This window comes from Athalia rosae, chromosome 1 (assembly GCF_917208135.1).
Source record: "Athalia rosae chromosome 1, iyAthRosa1.1, whole genome shotgun sequence".
Taxonomy (NCBI): domain Eukaryota; kingdom Metazoa; phylum Arthropoda; class Insecta; order Hymenoptera; family Athaliidae; genus Athalia; species Athalia rosae.
Window position 1 is genome coordinate 30,114,103 of NC_064026.1, and position 19,706 is coordinate 30,133,808.

The window sequence follows — 19,706 nt, forward strand, 5'->3', positions numbered from 1 at the left end:
GAGTGCGATGGCTGGTACCCACCCGGCTTGTGGATTATCTTTTCAGGAAGAACTTGCTTTGCCGGATTCTCGGTAGCGTTCTGTCGGTTGATACCACGCGCTCGATGAAAGCATGCGCGAGCTCTCGACGTCGAAGCTCGACGTTCGGGCTCAGTGCATGGCGGCCCGGAGCCCTACTTCGTGCTCCGAACTCGCCTCCTACACTCGAGCGTGGTTTCGCAGTGTATCCGACCGTCGGGGACCCTCTCACGTCAAAGTAGTAACAGTAGCGAGTGCGCGGTGGTGATAAGTACTCGTCGATGTTGTTGTTTTGTTTATTATTTTTTTTTTTCTCAACAAGATTTTTCATTTAATTTTTACGTTCGTTGGCTCGATCGGTACTCGCACCGGTGATTGAAATCGTGCGGACATAGTTGTTGTACAGTTCTGAGTGTGGATAGTGTACACCCTGAAAAAAGGAAACATCGCAGGAGTTGAGAGAAGAAGGCTGGAAAAGTGTTCTCGTGAGTAACGATATACTCCACTCGTAAATTATCGCAACTTCGCTTATCGAACAATCGTTACAACGACGTAACGGATAAAGCTCTCCGCCGGAGAGATAGATAGCGGATTTTGCGGGATGCAGCCGGGGTGCTGCACATCTAGGCGTTGCACCTCGACACTCGCGGTATATGTACATATACGTATATGTATACCTACCTAGGCGCGGGCACATCTCGGCTGCGCCAAGATGATGATACATCGATATTTATAGTGTTCTATGTTATTTTGTTGTCGCGATTTGTCACCGGGCATTCGACACTGACGATCGGCGTATCGTGTCCCCCCGAGTAAAACTGGATATTGCGAACGAACAATAATCAATACCGACACCTTTGAGCGATTTCGTATCGTGGGCTCGAGGGCGGAATGTTCTCAACCGACAGCACCTGTACGGATTGCCGAGATCTTTGATCTCCGAATCAGCTTTCGATTTCCGAGTTGGTACCGGTTTATTTATCTTTCGACTACCGCGTAACGGGGTGGGTATGTATACCTACCACCGTCGTCCTCCGTCGATCGAAGATCGGAGATAAATGGAAACGGGAAACGCGGAAGACACGCGCGTGCACATCTATCTCGTTGTTTTTTTGTTTTTTTTTTTTTCGTTATATCGCGTTGGGGTATCGGGTGTTGCACAATAATATTCTCGCACAATGCTGAGAGAAAAGCGACGAGAGTGAGTGACGGAGGAGGGGAAAACGGGTACGTCTCTTGTGCATTATCGATACCACGCCGCCGACCTCACAGTCGCCGAGCCAAAGTGCTGGCGCACCAAGACCGAGAGTCACTCGTTCACAAAGAAGGTAATATCGGCCGCTCGCTATTCTGATTACGGCCGCGTCAAGCGCTATACATATATCAATCACTCGGCGGCCGCGACCAAGTTCGATCTCAAGCGGCGAGATAAATGTGAGACAGATGATATTTTCAGATATCGTTGTACTTTTCCGCGACTCGTACGATTTCTGTTCTTTACAGAAATTCGAATTACCGGACACGCAATTGGTACGGCGCCGTCGTATCGCGTTATTCGTCTATCTTTATCGAATGTTTTTTTCTTTTTTTTTCTATCCGCTTTTTATCTCACCTGGGGGAAAGCAACGGTTATCGCAGTCGTTGGACGGACGATAATCGCATGAGCAGGATGTCGGTAGATTACGTCGTCGATTGCAATTACCTGTAGGAATGTCGGGGCGCGATGTTCGATCGATGAAAGAAAACATAGCGAAGTGGTTCAATCGGTTATGAAAACAATGATTGCCAATCTCTGTTCGGCGCCTAAATAGCTGCGGACTGCGATAATTCTTATAATTTAACGAATCGCGGACGCTCATTGTGAGAGTCAAGATGAGATAACGAGAAAAACGCGTTGCTTATCTCATTGCGTTTCGGTATCCGCTTTAAATTTAGAAACGAGAACTCGAATATACACGTTTGTACCGCGAGCGAAAAGTGAAACGAATAAAAATGAAAGGAACAAAAAAAAAAGAACAACACACGTGTTCCCGCCACGCCGATTGTCGAAAGTCCCTCCGGGGGCTCCGGGGCAATAAGAACAGGAGTACGCGAGACCCCGAGTCCCAAAAAATATCTGGTATTTCTATTAATAGCTCTTGGAGGCGGACGAGACCGAGACGCCCGAGAGAAGGAAACAGAGCAAAGTGTCGGGATACCGAGGAGGAGGCGCACCCCTTTTTCACGCTCCGGAGCCGGCGCGCTGCAGACGGAAAAAACATACCCAATAGAAGTAACGTACCGAAGTGGTTTCTCAGGAGAGAACTAACGGGGGGTGGGTCGACGGGCTGCAGCCCAACGCCCTGATAACTCGTCGCTACCCAACCGTTCCTGAATCTCATTACCCTCCCGTTCACGTCGTCCTGTGCCGACGACGATTCTGGTTACCCGTCCGTCTCCGCACCGAGTTTTCATATTTTACAGAATGTCCGTCCCAGAGATTCAGGTTCGTCGATCGAAAACATTCCGTCCACGTCAATTACTCGATCTTGACGGACGTCTGACGACGCTGTACATAAATTTCAAACTCGGATTATAAATCATTCGCAAGACGACGAGAGGGTGGAATCGGTCGAACGATAAAAATGATCAAATCTTCGTCGATCGGTGCTTACGATCGCAGGTCGCCAACCGACTCGATTTCACGTCTACGCAGTAGTCTACTCTGCGGTTCAAAGGGCCACTCGAGGCGGAACAGGGTCGTCCTCGGATCGACTCGACGTGTCCAAAGAGAAAAGGGCGAGAGACGCGTTTGCCTGAGGTCGCGGTTACACGCATTGCAAATGTTTACGGGTTATACGTGTACACCAGGTACCTCGGCGCAACCCGCTACTTAATTGCGCCCCATCAAACGCGCGATGCGTGTACCGTACCGTACGTGCGTGTTTGCATTCCGTGCATGCGACGCGCCACCCGTGTGTAGGTACGCGGGAGTCGAGGCACTTTAAGGGTTGCAGAAAAGAAGTGCCTTCCGTTATGACAGGGACACGTGCCTCGAGTTTAACAAGTGCGTGCGATGCGGCGCACCGTTCTACGAGGTGTACAATGCCTGCTAAAATTAAACACCCCGTCCACAAGTTTGTTACGATAAGCCGATTCTCACGATAGAATTCGTTCCGAACCCCGTCGCCCTTTCGAATCCGGAACTATTCGTTATACTCGTATAACGCGACGTATAGCCGCAATAAATGTGGCTTGTAAATTTTATTCATTTTTGTAGCTGACGTTTGGTAGTCGTGAATGGAAACGAGCGATCTGCACCCCGCAATTGTATCTGCGGTTATTGAACGGGATTCAGCGTCAATTTATTTTCATGAGAATCTGAAATTCACCGAGTAGGTGGAAAAATTTTAGCGACTACTGTACCGCAGGCGCATGCCTTCGTACGCGTACACAGAGTTCACACCTTGCTTCACTTTGCATGTCTTTATAGGGCGCGTGTATTACAACCATAAGTATCTGGCATACAATCGGAACCCTTCATTTTTATGCTCGCACGTACCCGCTACGCATCTGACTAGGCGTAAATTTCCGAATAAATGTTGTCTCCTAAACGAGATTCAACAGACGTAAGAAAACTCGGAGGATCTCAATTTACCGGCCCTACACGTTCTACGGAGATCTATATTTACCCTTGTTTCAGACATTCGTTTTCTCGTTGCCCATTCCGGGGAGCATCGCGGAAGTTCGGTACCCCTAACTTACTGCGAAGGCCTCACGGGCTATTATTAGAAAAACGAGCTTTTTACAATGTGTGTAATTTGACAGTTGCCCGTCCATCGATCGATTCCGATAATAACGACAAGGGAACGAAGTATTCGATGTCGTTTCGATCGGGGAAAGTAAAGGGATCCGCGATGTCCTCGGTCACCTATCGCGACGAGAACGTTTCGACGATATCGCGTTCGCCCGTAGCGTTGCAGCGGCAGCGGTTTCCGAATACGAACTTCCTCGGCGACCGGAAATTCACTCCCTTCTCGCCCAGCCCCGCTCTCGACGCCCACAACTCCACTCCTCGACACTCGGATTCTCCGACTCTCCGCTCCTCCGCTTCTCCGCCGTCGAAATGTAGACGTTGTATTATTACTGCACGGGAGAAAGGCGAAGCCCGAACGAACTTGAGAACCGCGCGGTGGCGCGGTGAAAATAAAAAAAAAGGAAAAAAAGAAAGAAAAAAAAACAAACAAACACGGCTGACCGTATACGTAGTATGCATGCACATCCACGCGGCCGCGTCGTTTATGTACATGCACAATATGAGCGATCACGAGGCGCGCAGCGGTGCTCAAAATTAAATATACCTCGTTTTATTTATTTTCTTATCTGTTTCACGTACCCGCAGCTCCGAGCACGTCCGTTACGGAGCGTGTATAAATCATTCGTTCGATCGATTGACCGTGTCGTATTAGATTCTCGAATTTCAATAACGGACGACTAATACCCGACGTATTATATTCCTACGGCGCGCACGGTGCACACACTCGATCGGAATTGTCAGCGTCGTTCGTACGGCGTATACCGTATCCGTGAAGGTGGAGCGTCGGAGGACCTCTCTCTAACCCCAGGGGGGGGGGGGTGGGGGGGCAGACGCGGAGCGATACCCGTTCTCCGGGTGCATCGGTTGTTCTCCTCGCTGCCGCATAGCTTTTGAAGGGAAAGGGGGCGCGGAGCTCCACCGAGATAATCCACGACGTGAATATAAAAGATTACTTTATGGAAATTGGTCCAAGTCCAACCACCGAGCGGTGTTTCACCATTTTCTATTCCGGTGCCCTGTACGCCGTAACGCGGCGCTACGCCGACCCCGCTCTCTCTCTCTCTCTCTCTCGCCTTCATCCTTTCAACTTCGACTCCGGTTCTTACATACCTAACTAGCTGCACGCCTACCCGCAACTCTGCATAAATTTTATCCGGTATACCGATGAAAAAAAATATTATATCACGCGTAGGTACTTGTAATACTACGGCGTCGTAAACCATCTACCGTGCTACGATAACATCTGTGGGATTCGTATTCGCGAGGCCGTCGGTATGCACCGGAAGTCACTCCGCGGTGTCATGAATTCGAGTATACCTGTGCGATTCGCTGCAATCCCGCTGCTCCGGAGTAAAATTTATCAGATCGCGACGCGCCGTTTGGTGCCCACACCGTGTGGGTTCAATTAGTCGAAATTTTTTCGCCGAGTTCAAAGGCGTACAAGGGTATTTCGGATAAGGTAGCCGCGGTTCCGACACCCGCGCCATATATCTTTCCCTCGTTCGTTGCGGTCGCTGTTTATCGTAACTTTCTTTGTTTTAATTAGATCGAGGATTTGCGCTGCAGCGGAACAGCGTCATACGCGTAGAGTATAAAAGTTTCCGCAGCCTTGGCACGGAGGACAAAGCCGAGCGATATATCGTATCTAACAAGTGCTCTGCGGTGTGTTTGCGAACGGACAACGGAATTACCGCGAACGAAGACCGGCTCGCGATCGCAACGCACTCCGGAGACGCATATCTTGCATAATTTTTTTGTCATCGCCGTTATCGTACGTATCGCGTTCGCGATTGTCCACCAGTGTGGATCGATATGACGTCATCCTCATGTGTCAGTGTCGCGTTTCCTCGAAGCGAATGCAAACATTCGGAGATGTAAAAGTGCACCGCCTGTCAAATTGTATATCGGCACGAAAAACGTTGGCTCTGTCGAGAGAAAAAAAAAGTGGAATCAAAAAAGGCCTATGTACCTATATCTCCGACTCACAATTGGACGCAGACACTTTCAACTCCGACTCTCGTAACGAGTGTCGGCTCTGCTCGCGTACGTACGTTTGCGTACAGTATACATATTTTCACAAGCGTGTATTCGCCTCGAGAGGGTGCATATGCCCTATATATAGCCATGCTCCGAAGCGAGCGCACGAACCCTGAACGGCTACGCAGCGCCGTATTTCTCTCGTTTACTTTTTCCGTATTTCTCTTTTCCGAGTCCCGTTTCAGTACGAATTACGTGCGCGTAAAATGCATTTCGTCGTGCTACGACTTACACCTGAGCGAAAGATACCTGTGAGTCGAACAGAAGCTCACGATATTCCACGTAGCGTTTCAGACCTCCGAAAGAATCCTCTGCTCCGTTTTGTTTTGTTTCATCGTTAAATTTGATACGACGAGTAAGCCCGCCGACTCACCTTATTACGATCCTACTCGATTTCACGAGAGAAAATTTTATTTATGGTCTGTACACGAGCTCAACGCGCCAGAGATACCTGCAGGTACCGAATCCACCATATATTGTCTCTCGGTGAGCCTCGTGGGAAGCCTGACGAAACCTTCGTTTATTTGGTATAGGTGTTATCAAAAGGGATGCCCGTGGTTGGAAAAGTGGCTGTTATACACCTTTTCGATTCGTTCGTTCGATCGTATCTTAGGGATTACGCGATTGACTCCGGGGGAGGTTGTTCCCGGGGCTTTTTCCGGGCTCTGGATGTCGAAGCGATCGTGGCGCGAGAGGGGGGGGGGGGGGGGCAAAACCATAATGGGAAATTCCGTCAGGTCGCGGAGGGTCTGCCATTACTCTATATACGCGTTTAAGTGTATATCCCGTTTCGCTGCGACATCCCCTCGATCGATATTACCAGCTGAATTAGGTGCTATCAATCGACGGGAGCCGCCGTATTTTTATCGTTATATATATATAATGGAATTATGCTAATGCGATAATCCGTCGCTAATTACATTCCGGCAGCTGAACTCGCGGTATACCGCCTGAATACGGAGCACGTCGGAGTAACGAAATGGAAAAGGAGCTGCTACCGACGCACGCTATATTATACCTACATCCTCAACGTATCCGGACATAAAATTCTGTAAAAAGATGTAATATACGTTCAACACGCGGAATAAAAGTGCAGGTATGTCATTCGGCGCGCTTGAGACACGCCGTAAAATCATTGTCAGATACGATATAGTATACGACTTTGAGATTTTCGTTCACTGAAAAGAACACGCGGGTACCTATAACAAACTTATCTATCGTTCGGTTTTACGTCGTAACGGTTTCAGTTCTCGGTAGCTCGTTTTCCAGTATTCTTACCACCCCCGTTTTTTTCCCTCCCCCCCCCCCTCTTCGTCTTTGGCCACGAGATAAGTTATCGATATACACCTACAGATGCGAACGCGACGAGCATGCTCACTTACGGACTCTATCGAACGCTTCTCATATATATATATTCACGTGTTTTCGTGTGCATGCGTATCCGTACACCCAGATGTATATTTTTTTTTTTCTTTTTCATTTTCAACCGGGGTAAACACGTGCACGAATACGAGAAGCGATACGGTGTAATACCTGAGCTTAGCTGAGGCATGTGTAGCATTTATATACATCGGGTGTAGATATATATACGCGTGTAACGTACATACAAAAGGTATAAAATCAAACACTCCGCGGAGTGAATCGCAACCGAGTTTCACGTTACAGTCGAGACGCAGATGCAGCGATAAGAAATCCGCTGAAAAACACGTACAAAAGAATATTTACTGCATGTACGTATGAGATTAGAAAAAAAAAAAAAAAAAAAAAAAAACAAGGTACACGACGTGTCATCTACTTCGCGTATCGCAACTTGTGCTACGTGTACCCCGTATAACCGCGGTATGCACGCGCCGTGTGTCTCGAATCGCTCAAAATTACGTGCATGCCGAAGTGTAGAAAAATAACGAGGGTTGCGCCACGTAAGTCGAATGTTTCGTAACATTTCGAGCGTCGTACGGGCGTTGAAATCGATGAAAATCCACGAAACGGAGTGTATGAATGATTTTTATTCGTTGCTCTATTTATCGCACGTATCGTTTGATCGGATTCGCTGAAATTGGCGCACGGCTCGTGTCGTCGGTAAATTTGGTCGTACCAATTTTTTTTGTTCAGAGCGAACCGACTCCGTGATCACCGTTAAATTCACGCGGTAGTACGTGTATCAACGAGCTAACCAATTTACGGCGGCCCACACCGAGTTTCAATTCGTCAGTCGGGAAGCTTCCAGTTGCCGGGATATGCCGAATCGTATAGCTATCGCGCCACACACGTTCGAGTAACGACGCGAATTACGTTAAATGTTATTCAATTGGAGATCGCTGTGAACGGCGGTACGGACGGACGGTAATAAGTCCGCTGTCATCGGTGACGAAAACTCGTTATTCGAGAGGAAGAAGAAGAATAAGAATAAGAAGAAGAAGAAGAAAGAAGAAGATTGGCTCAAACTGAAGCAATTGATTATTATCGGTCGTGTATCGAGATCGATAGAAAAAAAGAGACACGTGCTTCAGATTCGGAATCAAAATTCCCACTAGATTCTCCAGGGATTGAACGTCGGTCGTAGTTCATTGCCAATTCTCTAGACGAGTAGCGAGCGAGTGGTCGATGACGAAAATTCCGGGTCGTTAGAACTACGTTATTTTATTCGAGTCGACTACCTAGCCGATCAATTGACCCGAATTATTCGTCTCGTCGTCGAACAGATGTTTTATCTTCTTCGTTCTCAATTGACCGTATAGGAACGGCAATCGGTCGCACGGGCTTATTCAGATCTGTAACACGAGACAGATTCGGAAGACCTTCGAGTTTACCGGGCGACGATCGGGTGGGTGAAAGTCCTTCGCATCCGACGCGACACGCTCGTCCCGTTCGTCCGTGAATACGAAATCGCGACTAATGACTCGGCGGATGATTAAAAAAGTAAAAGTATAACCGAAAGACGTTCAAAAAAAAACTTAAAAAATTTGTAAGTCGTCTAGCTGGAGGGCAGATCGACCCGCGCTGGTGTCTATCTATTATCGTGCCGTACACAGCGGAGCTTGATTCGTGGCGCTCGAGTCGGTCGCAGCTGCAACGGCACGCAATACGAGGGGGCAACCCCGTTTGGGAGCGCAAACTAAAAGCTGGGAGAAAAGTTGGAATCACGCAGCCCCCGAAGTGAGTGGACGAAAAACGATCAAACTTCGCGACTTCGAGTATCGCTTAAACTCCTTCCTTTCGTCGACTTCGCATTTTATAATTTCGGCCCCAGAAAGACAGCTTTTGCAGACTTCGGGTCTCTTTCGTGTTTTTTTTAAGAAAGGGATTACCGGTTCGAAAATTTCGCAACGAGGGCGGAATTCGACTCGCCGAGAGATATACGGAAGGCCGAGATCCGCGCTTAATTACAAAAATTAACCCTCGAGTGGTTTAATACCTCGGAGAGCCAGTTAACGCTGATGATATATATACCTCGTATATATCGCGTACGAGCGAGAGTACCTACTCGGGAATCTGAAGAGGGAAGCGCGTGAAGTGAACGTGTATTTGGGCCGGAGGACGAAGAAAACCAATACTCGCTCCGTTTCTCTGATTTTTTTTTTTTTTTTTACTTTTTTTTTATTTTTTTTTCTCCTTTTCGAGAATTTCATGTTTCATATTTCAAGGAGGCAACCGGTAGACGAGCGAGACTTTAACCATCAGCCCTCTGTTAGCGGTGCAAGCGATGGGAAGCTAATTACCGCGCGCACCTTTCACGCTCGCGGTATTTCACCTCGAAAGCTAATAAGCCGTGACGGGCTCGTCGACGACGTAGTTTACGGGGATGGTTCGTTCGATCCCGAGCCACCCGGGCCATCGAGCGCGATGAATGAGTCAAATTTCCTTCCGTGTGTAACCCGAGTTCGGTTAATTACTACGAACTAACGAACAACTTGTCCAAGTCCACTTTGATCTACCTGTACGAAATTCTCTCCCTAATCCGTTGCAACAATTGACTTTAGATGAAAAAAAAAAAAGAAAAAGAAATTTTTCTTTCCCCCTTCGGAAATTACGGCACATTATATCCGTGGTCGGTTTTTAGTTGGAGAGGGTCGTTTCTCGGTTTATCGTCAGCTCGATCACGGAGTCCCTTGGGATTACAGGTGTGAGCCGTGGGAGGGTTATTTATTATCGCGACGATCGTGTAGCGGGGGGGTTGGAAATGTGGGAGATCGACAACGAGGGTCGCGCGACCCGGTCGAGCGATTCGAAGGAACGTGCTAGCGGGGACAACGCGAGACGTACGTAGTCGTGGACGAAATTGGGTCAACGATATTTCGACCACTCGGCGAACGGTGGAAAATAATTACAACGAAAGATCCCGCGGGAGCCGAGACGCAGTCCGCGCGGTGACTCGGTGACGTACAGCGCGTAACCTCGAACGAGCGAATCAAACGAGTCGTAAAGAGAGATAGCGGAGTTTTTATGATTACTGCAGTTCCTCTTATCTCCATTGCGCTTATCTCGCGTCCGACCGCGGGCGTTGGAATGTCGTCGGATTCACCGATCGTGCGAATTACGCAACATTTTTTTTACGCCGCCACGGGTAAGGTATAGGTCGCCTACGCCGCACGTCGAGACGATCACATCACCGAGATTGAAGAATTCGTTTCGGGATAATAAACGACTCGGACGACGACCGACGACTAGTCGTTTCGAGTCTTTTCATTCAAATTGAAGTGTCGCAACACCCGAAAGACTCGGCTGATTTATCGATAATGTACCAAAGTCTCGCCGTATAATATAATACGCTCGTCGATCGGATGGATAAGAGTTCATCGGACTTCGTCATGGCTGGTTAATTGCATTCTTCGCTCTTTCGTCTGGATTAATATATTTATACTAATTGCTAATTATCTCCGTAGTTTAATTACACCTCTCGGTCGACGGGGTTGATGAAAAGTAAAAAAAGAAAACTCTGAACTATCGCGCGTATTGTATGCGACGACTGCTTCGTATACACGTATATACGTATTATAAAACGCCGATGTACAGCTGACGGGAGATCGCCGAGATCGAGACACCTCCTTAGATGGTCGGATCGCTATTGACGATACGTTGTTTAACAAAGTGGTCGGTCACTCCTTCACTCCTCACAGAGGCGTGCAGGCGAGTTTTATGTCCATTTTTTAACGTCGCACCGCCGCCTCGAAACAACGTCGTTCTACCTTCTCATATATGTATACTCACAAGAGGCTGCGGAAGAAGGACAACGGGTAATAATTTTTATTATACATACCCACCGGAATATTATCTCCGATACGTACACGTCGTATAAACCTACGGCTATATCCGCGTCCGTCGGGCGTACGGCGAACGCGGTTTTGTAACCCGACCGGTCGATTCGTCTCTCACGGGATGTGCAGCCCTCGAGGATCGAGCGTCGACGATTTTTTTCTGTCTCACCTGATTTTCGTGGCCCGAAAATTGCTTTCCGGTCAACGGGGGACCCCGTCGAGCTTTCGAACTCGCGGCAGCGTATCGCCGATTCGTCGCCCACTCGCGATATTAAGCCGAGTTGCGTCGGGTGCGCGCGAACGTACGTATAGGTAGGTGAGTCGCGCTTTATTCGGTGAAACGGAGTAGTGGAAACGCACGGGTTACACACCACGAGGCCCTAATGCCCCGGCGCGAGAGGAAACGAACGTAGCCCTCGAGCACGTGGTTCGCGAGTCCATATATGGCTCGGAATGCGTTGAATTACGATCGAGTGAAAAAAGCCCATTCGTCCGCGTCCGTTTGCCCTTCGCTTCGCGGCTTTGGCGCCCGCGTCAAAGAGTACAAGCCCCCCTCCCCCCCCCGACGACGAAACCGCTCGCCTTTCTTCGATGTAACGTTCGATTTTTATCGCTATAGCTAGACAAACATATCGCTCTTTATATCCCTGGATATAAAATACCACCGATAACCAGACGGAGGATTTTTTCCTTTTTTTCTTTTTTCTTTTTTTTCTCATTCTCTTTCTCCTACCGGTTTACCAACTGCCCTCCTGGATCTCAACTGTGACGTGGGCGAAGACCACCGCGTTACATACGCCATTTGTCCCGAAAGAATTCGTTTCTTACCATTTTATAAACGAGTTTCGAAGTTTCGAACCGCTTCGTCGATGACCCTTTCATTCTCGCTGTAAACGAATACCCACTGAGATCTTACGGGTAAATCTACCGATGCGGAGACAATTCTACCCGCCTTAACGGAGAGTAGAAAGTACAAGTCGTACGCGCACGCCCTTCCATCGCACCGTCGGACCTCGAAAAGCTAGTTCGAATCGTGGAGTTCCAGCGATACTCCGGATGACGACGCTTCTGGTATACATATGCGGGTCTTCGCGCCCCCACGGCGTAATCGATTAATCGTACGTTGGGTTCCGTGAGTAGCGTACGACAATGCGATAGTTGAAGTCATCGAGGGGGGCGGGGGGAGGCCCCCCTATCCCCTATGCCTCGATAATTGCCGTTGATTCGAATTATCAATTCGAAGACGGAAAAGTGACGGATGCTCCGTACTAATTGTAAACGAAAATTATACAACCGACGCTTCGTTGTACACCCGCATAATAAGCGGACGAAACTCGTCTTTCACCCGGATCGAGGATATCGTCGGCTCCACTGTTTCCGTAGAATCGTGAAATTTTTAGAAAATTATTCACGGAAATCGAAGGAAGACCCCGTCATCCGAGTGATCCGTTTTCCGCCCTTGTGAAACATTCGTTTTTTGTTTAAACGAAGGAGACGGCGGCGAGGGGGGAGGGGGGAAAGAAACGTCGAGTAGAAGGTAGAACCGGCTCCGTACCACTCGGTACGTATGCGCGACTGTTTAATGAGTTTACGCGAAACACGTTGCGTGCTACGCAGGCCGCAAACTCTGCCCGCGATGTATAAGGTGCAGGTATGCGTTACAGCGAGTTGACGTGTTGTAATATAGCCGGTCGCATGGGGTAGGGTTGGGCAAAATACTGCCCTGCGTAGGACTATCCGCGTTGAATAATCAGCGAAAACCGGCTCGCAGCTCCCGTCGAGTTATACGTACGTATACGTATACGTACGTATCGCCACGGGAAAATATTGAATCGACGATTCTCCTCACGGTTTTCTGTCCCAGAGTCGCATTATCCTAACGCCGTACGGATATATGTATATGAATACGGTAAAGGGGCGTTCACGTTACAGGGCTTTTGGAAATCTCGGATATCATTCAATTACGATATTAATTAATAAATCGGAGCGTAATTTGTTACCAGCCTCGTGTTTACCTCGATACACCCTAAAAGCTCTATACGTATGTACAGCGCAAGGGTGTAACTTACGATTCGGTACTCGCATGCGACTATAGGAGGAGGAAACTTACAGTTTTCCAAGTCAACTTCTGCATGAATTCGATAATACTTCATCGCTTCATCGTAGATATAAGCTGAGAATTACAAGTTGCTCACGTCACCTAGCTTGTGTAATATCGGAATACCGTTTCCCATATCGACTCGTCTCATCGTCAAGGTTGAACTTCTAACGTCTCACGAATATTTTAATCGTCGATGATTTTCTATTCTCCGTTACCGCGTCGACCGATCGCGGTAATCCTTCGTCAGGATGTACAATTTTTTCGACGAGAAGGACGAATCGAGAGACGAGAGTCGAATGATTCGGCGCTGCGATGCGATCGCTGAGCGTTTCGTCGTCCGCTCGACTCGCCGTATTAGCGATAAAACTTCGTTCGTCGAATGAAATAAATAAAACTGGGAGGAAAAACTATTCGGAGAAAGACGCGCGTAGACCGCGGTGTGCGAAGAAGGGAGATATTGTGACGAAATTAAACGACGCGTCACGACACCCGTGACGTAGTAAAACCTAGCAGCAGATCGCATCGAAGGGCGGAGAGATGTTGCTTCATAGATCACGTCGCGTCCGTAGAAACACACTGAGCGGCATTCAAAGGCGCTAGTGTACAACTCTGATCGTTGATATACGCTTTAATAATAATAAGAAAAAAAAAGAAAGAAAAAAAGAAAAATAAATAAAACAACTTTGGATCGCGAGTGAGTTACGTTGGGAATGAAACATCGCCGTCGCCTCGTCGCGACGGCGATTGCTTCTCGTAAAACCAACGGCTAAGCGACCTGCGGAACCATCCGATATACATTTGTCTTCCGTTCGTCTGTATTAAAGTATATCCAGTGGGTGGTCAACGCCGAATTCGGAGTTGCGTAAGTCTCCGAAAATAGAAGATTGAGTTCTATATCGTAAGATACGGTCATCATGAAATTTTCCTACACCGGAAATAGCGAATATTCGCTCATCGGATCATCGTGCAAAACGGATAGACGCGGAAGAGCCTCGTCACGGTGCAAAGGTTGTACAACTACCGAGTAATGGAAAACGGCGTTCGCAAAGCCGCAATAGCGTCGACAACGATGACCGAAACGATATTTATTTTACGATTCCCGCGTTCGGTTCGGGGGTACTGAACCGGCAACGAGTCAGCCCCGCCAATTAACAATCGACGATTAACATCATCGATCGATCGCCATAACGAAGCGCGTTACGTTTCGTCAGCGGACGCGTGTGCGTTGAAATCAAAATATGTATATACAATAAATCGAAACGGAAATCGACATCTGCCCGCTCGGCAACGTGTCCGGTGGGTTCAGGTGTGCCCGAACCTTTCGAGCTCGATAAACGCGAAGGAGACGGAAAGTCGGTGGTGTACACGTCCCACGCTTGTACCAACTCGGCCGATTCGCGGGGACTTTATCGTACGTATGGTTATAAGATCCGTACGTGCGCCGTGCACATGCACGCCTCGCGGATCGGCATATTTATTTATGCGTATATCGGGCTCGGTGAGCCACGCGACTGGTCGCGAGGTATATTTATATGAGAGTGGGTTCGATATATCCACGGTTGTATATATAATACGGTCGGTATATAGGTATACATACATACGTATAGAACGTACGCCGTTACATGTTACCGCGACGAGGAGAGTTTCGTGTGGGACGGGACGCGGGCCGCGATCCCGGGTCGGTGACTCCGGCCGAGCTTATGAATGAAAATATGGTTTGCCTCTTCGAAACTTGGCGCACCAGAAGCCGCGGTTTTATTTTATGCCCCGTGCGAGCCCGCCGCCGTCGCCGCCGGAGCGAAGATAGAGTCGAGCGGGAGCGGCGAGCAAAGATTTCGTATCGACAATGGCGCCCACGTTTATCGCTGTTATATTATACGCGCGACACGCGTTCACACAACTTTCCGCCAGCACGGATTTACCACGGATATAGATACGCGCGTACATGTGATTATGGTCTTTCCGCGATGCGTGTGTATATACATACACGGCTCGAGCATAGGGTTGTAAAATAATCAGGCAAATTGTTTGCGCCGACTGCTTCGCAATAACGAGAATTGAGACGGAGACGCGAAGTTAATCAAAACGAGCTCCTCATCAATCAAAGTCCCCACCAGGAATCCGATCGGTTCGATGCAACCGGGAGCGGTGAAAAATGAACAACGCGCGATGCGCGCTACCGCGGTAAGGCGGCGGACGACCGGAGCAGCGTTCGTCAAGGCTCTCGTTTAACAGACGCAAAAGATTCGGGACTGGAAAAAATCGAGTCGCGGAGCTTCGGAGGACTTTGGCATCGAGTTTATCGTCCGCGGTCACAATGAAAGAGAAGCGCGGATCGAACGTGTATTTCGGTTGATCGACGCGTCGCCTCTACTTCCCTCGCTTCGTTCCAATTACAATATCAAATTTCTCGTTAATAATAAATTCCATCGACGTTATCGCCGCGGACGGCTCCTCTGATCCGCAATTATATCTATACGTTCGATTGAATTACAACTCTCACTTGGCAGAGCGAATCGGCCCCACCGACTCGCGCGATCAATCGATGGCTGGCTATTTATTTCCACTGATTAATTATTCGCTCCGATGGAAAATGGAATTCGAATGAGAAAAGTCGATTCCCTCTCGACTCCGTACGTCTCCTTTGCTCGAACGAACGTCGGGCCGTACACGAGACGGCGGCCCGCGTATAACGGGACGTGAATCAGGTTCGACGCCGGCGTCAGCTATTTATCTTAACTTGCCGCGATCGCGGAGGGTTGCCAGCGGATTTCAGATCGTCGAGGGAAAGTTTCGCATGACTCAGAATCCACGAGGAGTCACTGCCCTTACCCCCCCCACCCCGCGTCTGAGAACTTTTGGGAAACCTTAGCTCACAGCTCCTCGTGCGTCGGCAAGGTTAACGTTGCATAAGGAAGACGCACCGTATCGCAGCTATTCCATAGCTCCGTAGATCTCGTCGCCGCGTCTTCGCCCCGCGCCATCGACGTCTCCTATATGTATCGGCGGTTGGGTATACGTATGTATGTACGTATACATAGATATCGCGTCGTTACGACTCTCGTAGACCGCGAGGAGATCCTCTCTACCGGGAGATGAGTACTCTCGGGGCGCCGAATCAGACGACCCTCTGTACGACGATAGCCAGGAGTTTGATCGGGGTCAACGACCACGTTGCGAAACATTTCTCTTTTACTATTCATTACGTTCGTTAACGATTTCCACGAATTTTTTCTTCATCTCCCGTCTAATTACAAACCCTCCGGAGATGCTCGAGGCCCTCTTTCACGAAATTCGAACGATCCGAACCCCGACTCCGAACGTGTATGAAACGAACGACTGCGGTGCTGGGACTATCGGCGTCGTCACCACCGTGGCAGTTGAATCGGGAAAATAGTCGACTCGCGGGACACCTGTATAGCGGGTAACAGGATACGGCTGCACGGCCGTTCCCTCCTCCCCTACAAAAAGGTTTCGCAGTTTCTCGGCTGTGTAACGGAGTAAGTAGCCGGGTTGTCGAGTGTACCCGGGTACAGGTGAGCCGTCCCCGGCTCCCTCTTCATTCCTCCGTTCGCTATGCGCGACACGGATATGATCCAAGCTCGACGAAATCCTCCGCCTGCATCTTTTCAATGATTGGCAACCTTTCTTTGTGGCGTGGAAAATTTTATCGTCATTGCGGCAAGGTGTACGCGGTTGGTAGGGTTCGCAGCGGAACCGCGAGGTGCGTGTAACCCGATGTACATTCGTAATGTGCGGATGCGCGGTATTCCGTTAGTTGCATTATTCAACGGTACGTAGCTACCTACGTGAAAGGAAGGGGGCGAGTAGGGGATGATCGGAACCGCCAGGTAAATCGGACCACCGTATATAGGAAGTACACGCATCGCTCGCCGCGGTACGTGTAAGTATACTTTCCCGTGGAACGGTCCAACGTACCCACGATGGTCCAACAACTATCCCTGGTTCACCCCGTGCGTATCGATCGCTCGCGGCTGCCGTTCCTCGCTTATCTTTCCCTTTATTCCGACTGCCGCGACGCAAAGCTATACGAGGTTAGCTGCTACGCGACGTCGCCGCGACTAAGAAACGACACCCGTGCTACTCGAGGGTGAATCTCGCCTCCACCTGTTCGCCGTAAGAATGCACGGCAGGCAAAAATATCGGAGCGATACGCGATTCGGTCGCGATATTCGCGCTGGAATTATATTCCCCGTTATTCGTGTTGTTGTTGTTTTTGTTGTTGTTGTCGTCTTCGCTGTGAAACGAAATCCGAACGTCTCAGCGTGGTGTTGGAGAGCGTTGTTTGGGAGGGGGATGTCAAAGGGCACGCGGTACGCTCTTGACTCGAGATCAGAATTCTAGATCGGCAGGGCCGATGCTAGAGAATCCGTTCTACGGACCAACGACCTATGCAGATTCGTATTAGAATACACATCGGATCGTTACCGATAACGTGCATGAGAAAACGGTCCTCTGTTCGATCTTCGGAGCCAAGGTGTTGTCTATTTTTGATCCGGCGAAATAGAGTACGGGTATATTCGATTCAACCTTTTCTCCGTTTTGATCTGATCGTTTTCTACGTCGCCTCGGTTTTCGTAAAATCATTCGGCATCGGGTGGAAAAAAAATCGCAGTTCAGCTTCCACCGTTCGAATGAAATTAAAAATTCCTTTCCTCTCATTTCAATTCACGATCTTTCCGCTCCCCCTTAACTCTCCATGGTACCGGCCCCTTGCCGCTTTTTGTACCGCCTCGCCGTTGAATCGCGACGAGGGAAAACGTAAAGCTTTTGATCCGTTGCTCATATTTTTTCTCCATGTTATCCAGAGGCGTTGACGCTAACGACGGGCATCGTTCGTTGGCACATTTCACGTACAAAAGTCTTAGATTCCCTCGGGCTCAGATTTACCGCTCATCTATTCGAATGATCGTGCAATTCGGACAACTACAGAGACTCGAACCGCCGATTTCGCATCCGCAAAGGAAAGGTTGTTTTTCACTTTTCGTCCGATCGAAAAACAATTAAGCAGTCGCGGTGCGGTGCGGTGCGGAAATGTTTTGCCGATTCAATTTGAAATGAGAAATTCAATCAACTTCCGATGAGTCAGCCGATCCTTGTACACAGAAAAACGAAGAGCGCTAGATTTCGAAGCGAGTTAATTCTATTATCCGGTCGTCGACCGAACTCGCCGCCGAGATTTATACTCCGGGGTGCTATACGAATGGGATTCTTTTACCTGTTATCAATTTTCCCTTTTGTTCCGGCAACGGAAGGAAAGGAAGGAATTAAAGAAAGAGACCTTCCAAGATTTATTGGAAACACTTGGTTAGCGGATATTTATAATTAATGATCGGCACGCAAACTTCGTACATATATATATCCATAGGAGGCGGTGGGGCGTAGCGCGGGATGAGACGATAATCGATCCCCGGGGGTTGTTTCTAGCAACAATAAGTTTCGCCAGCGCGGTAATGCCCGCGGTATCCCGAGCGGCGGCAACACCGAATAATAGCGAATGGGGGGGTGGTCGATCGTCGCGTGCGTTCGCCGAGTGTCGCGTGTGTCGCGTGTGCGAGGAGACGACGAATATATATGGATACGTCGAGCCAGCGCGCGGTTCCCTTTCCCCGTCGGTGCGTTGCACGCGTACGGTGCGGCGGCGATCCTCCAGGAAAGAAGAGGAACGAATCGTCGCCGGTCGAGGCTCCGACGATTCGATTTATCGATCTTACGAATAACCATAAACTCAACGGCTTACATTATTTCGCTTCCACTCTAACGCGTTCGTCGTTATATCCTCCGTGTATAGTGTAAGTCAATTTAAGCGTAGGTATATGTATACATATATACGACGCTGGGCGACCCTACCTACTTTGCTCCACTTCACTCCACTCCACTCCGCTCTACCGAAGATAATTCAACCGTAGGATAATGGGCCTTGGAGAATTAAGGTCTGATCTCAACTTGTTTCGAGGTCATTGCAGCGCCCATTCATGGCTTATCGCAACGAACGCGGATATCTGACTCTGTATACGACGTGGAAATGCAATTCCCTAGCCTTGTATCTCCGACATCTGTATCTGCAATTGTACCGTTCAATTCCACTCGATTCTATCGAATTTGACACGGCGTGCGACGTAGCATATTTTTCTTCTGCCCTGTACGAAATTGTAACCAAGGAGCGTTCGTTCGAGAATCAAGATTATTTCGTAACTCCGTTCGCGTCCTCGCGTCATCTCCACGTTAGAGAAAGTCGAGTAGGTAACTCGAGTCTCGGGTCGGCCGAAAACATATTCCGACATTCGACGTTACGCGCTTATGAGTCGAAATGTTTTCAGAGTTGTTGTAAGTGCCATTTTTCGGTATCCGCCTCGCCCGTGTCTCGCTGCTTCGAAACGGAATATTCGAAACGTCGTCGCGTTCACCGCTCGGCGATCGCGACAAATTTTGATAACCTAGCCCAACCTCGAGCTGTCCTCCCATCGCCCGCAAAGAT

At 49.0% G+C, this 19,706-nt stretch overlaps 1 protein-coding gene across 1 annotated transcript in view; it reads left to right on the forward strand.

Moving 5' to 3' along the window:
- The first annotated feature begins 135 nt into the window (after positions 1–135).
- LOC105683809 (ras-associated and pleckstrin homology domains-containing protein 1) overlaps positions 136–19,706 on the forward strand; it is a 66,077-nt gene continuing 46,506 nt past the window's right edge. The window contains exon 1 of the mRNA XM_012396710.3: positions 136–503. The gene's annotated coding sequence lies outside the window, so the exon portion shown is untranslated. The remainder of the gene's footprint in view (positions 504–19,706) is intronic.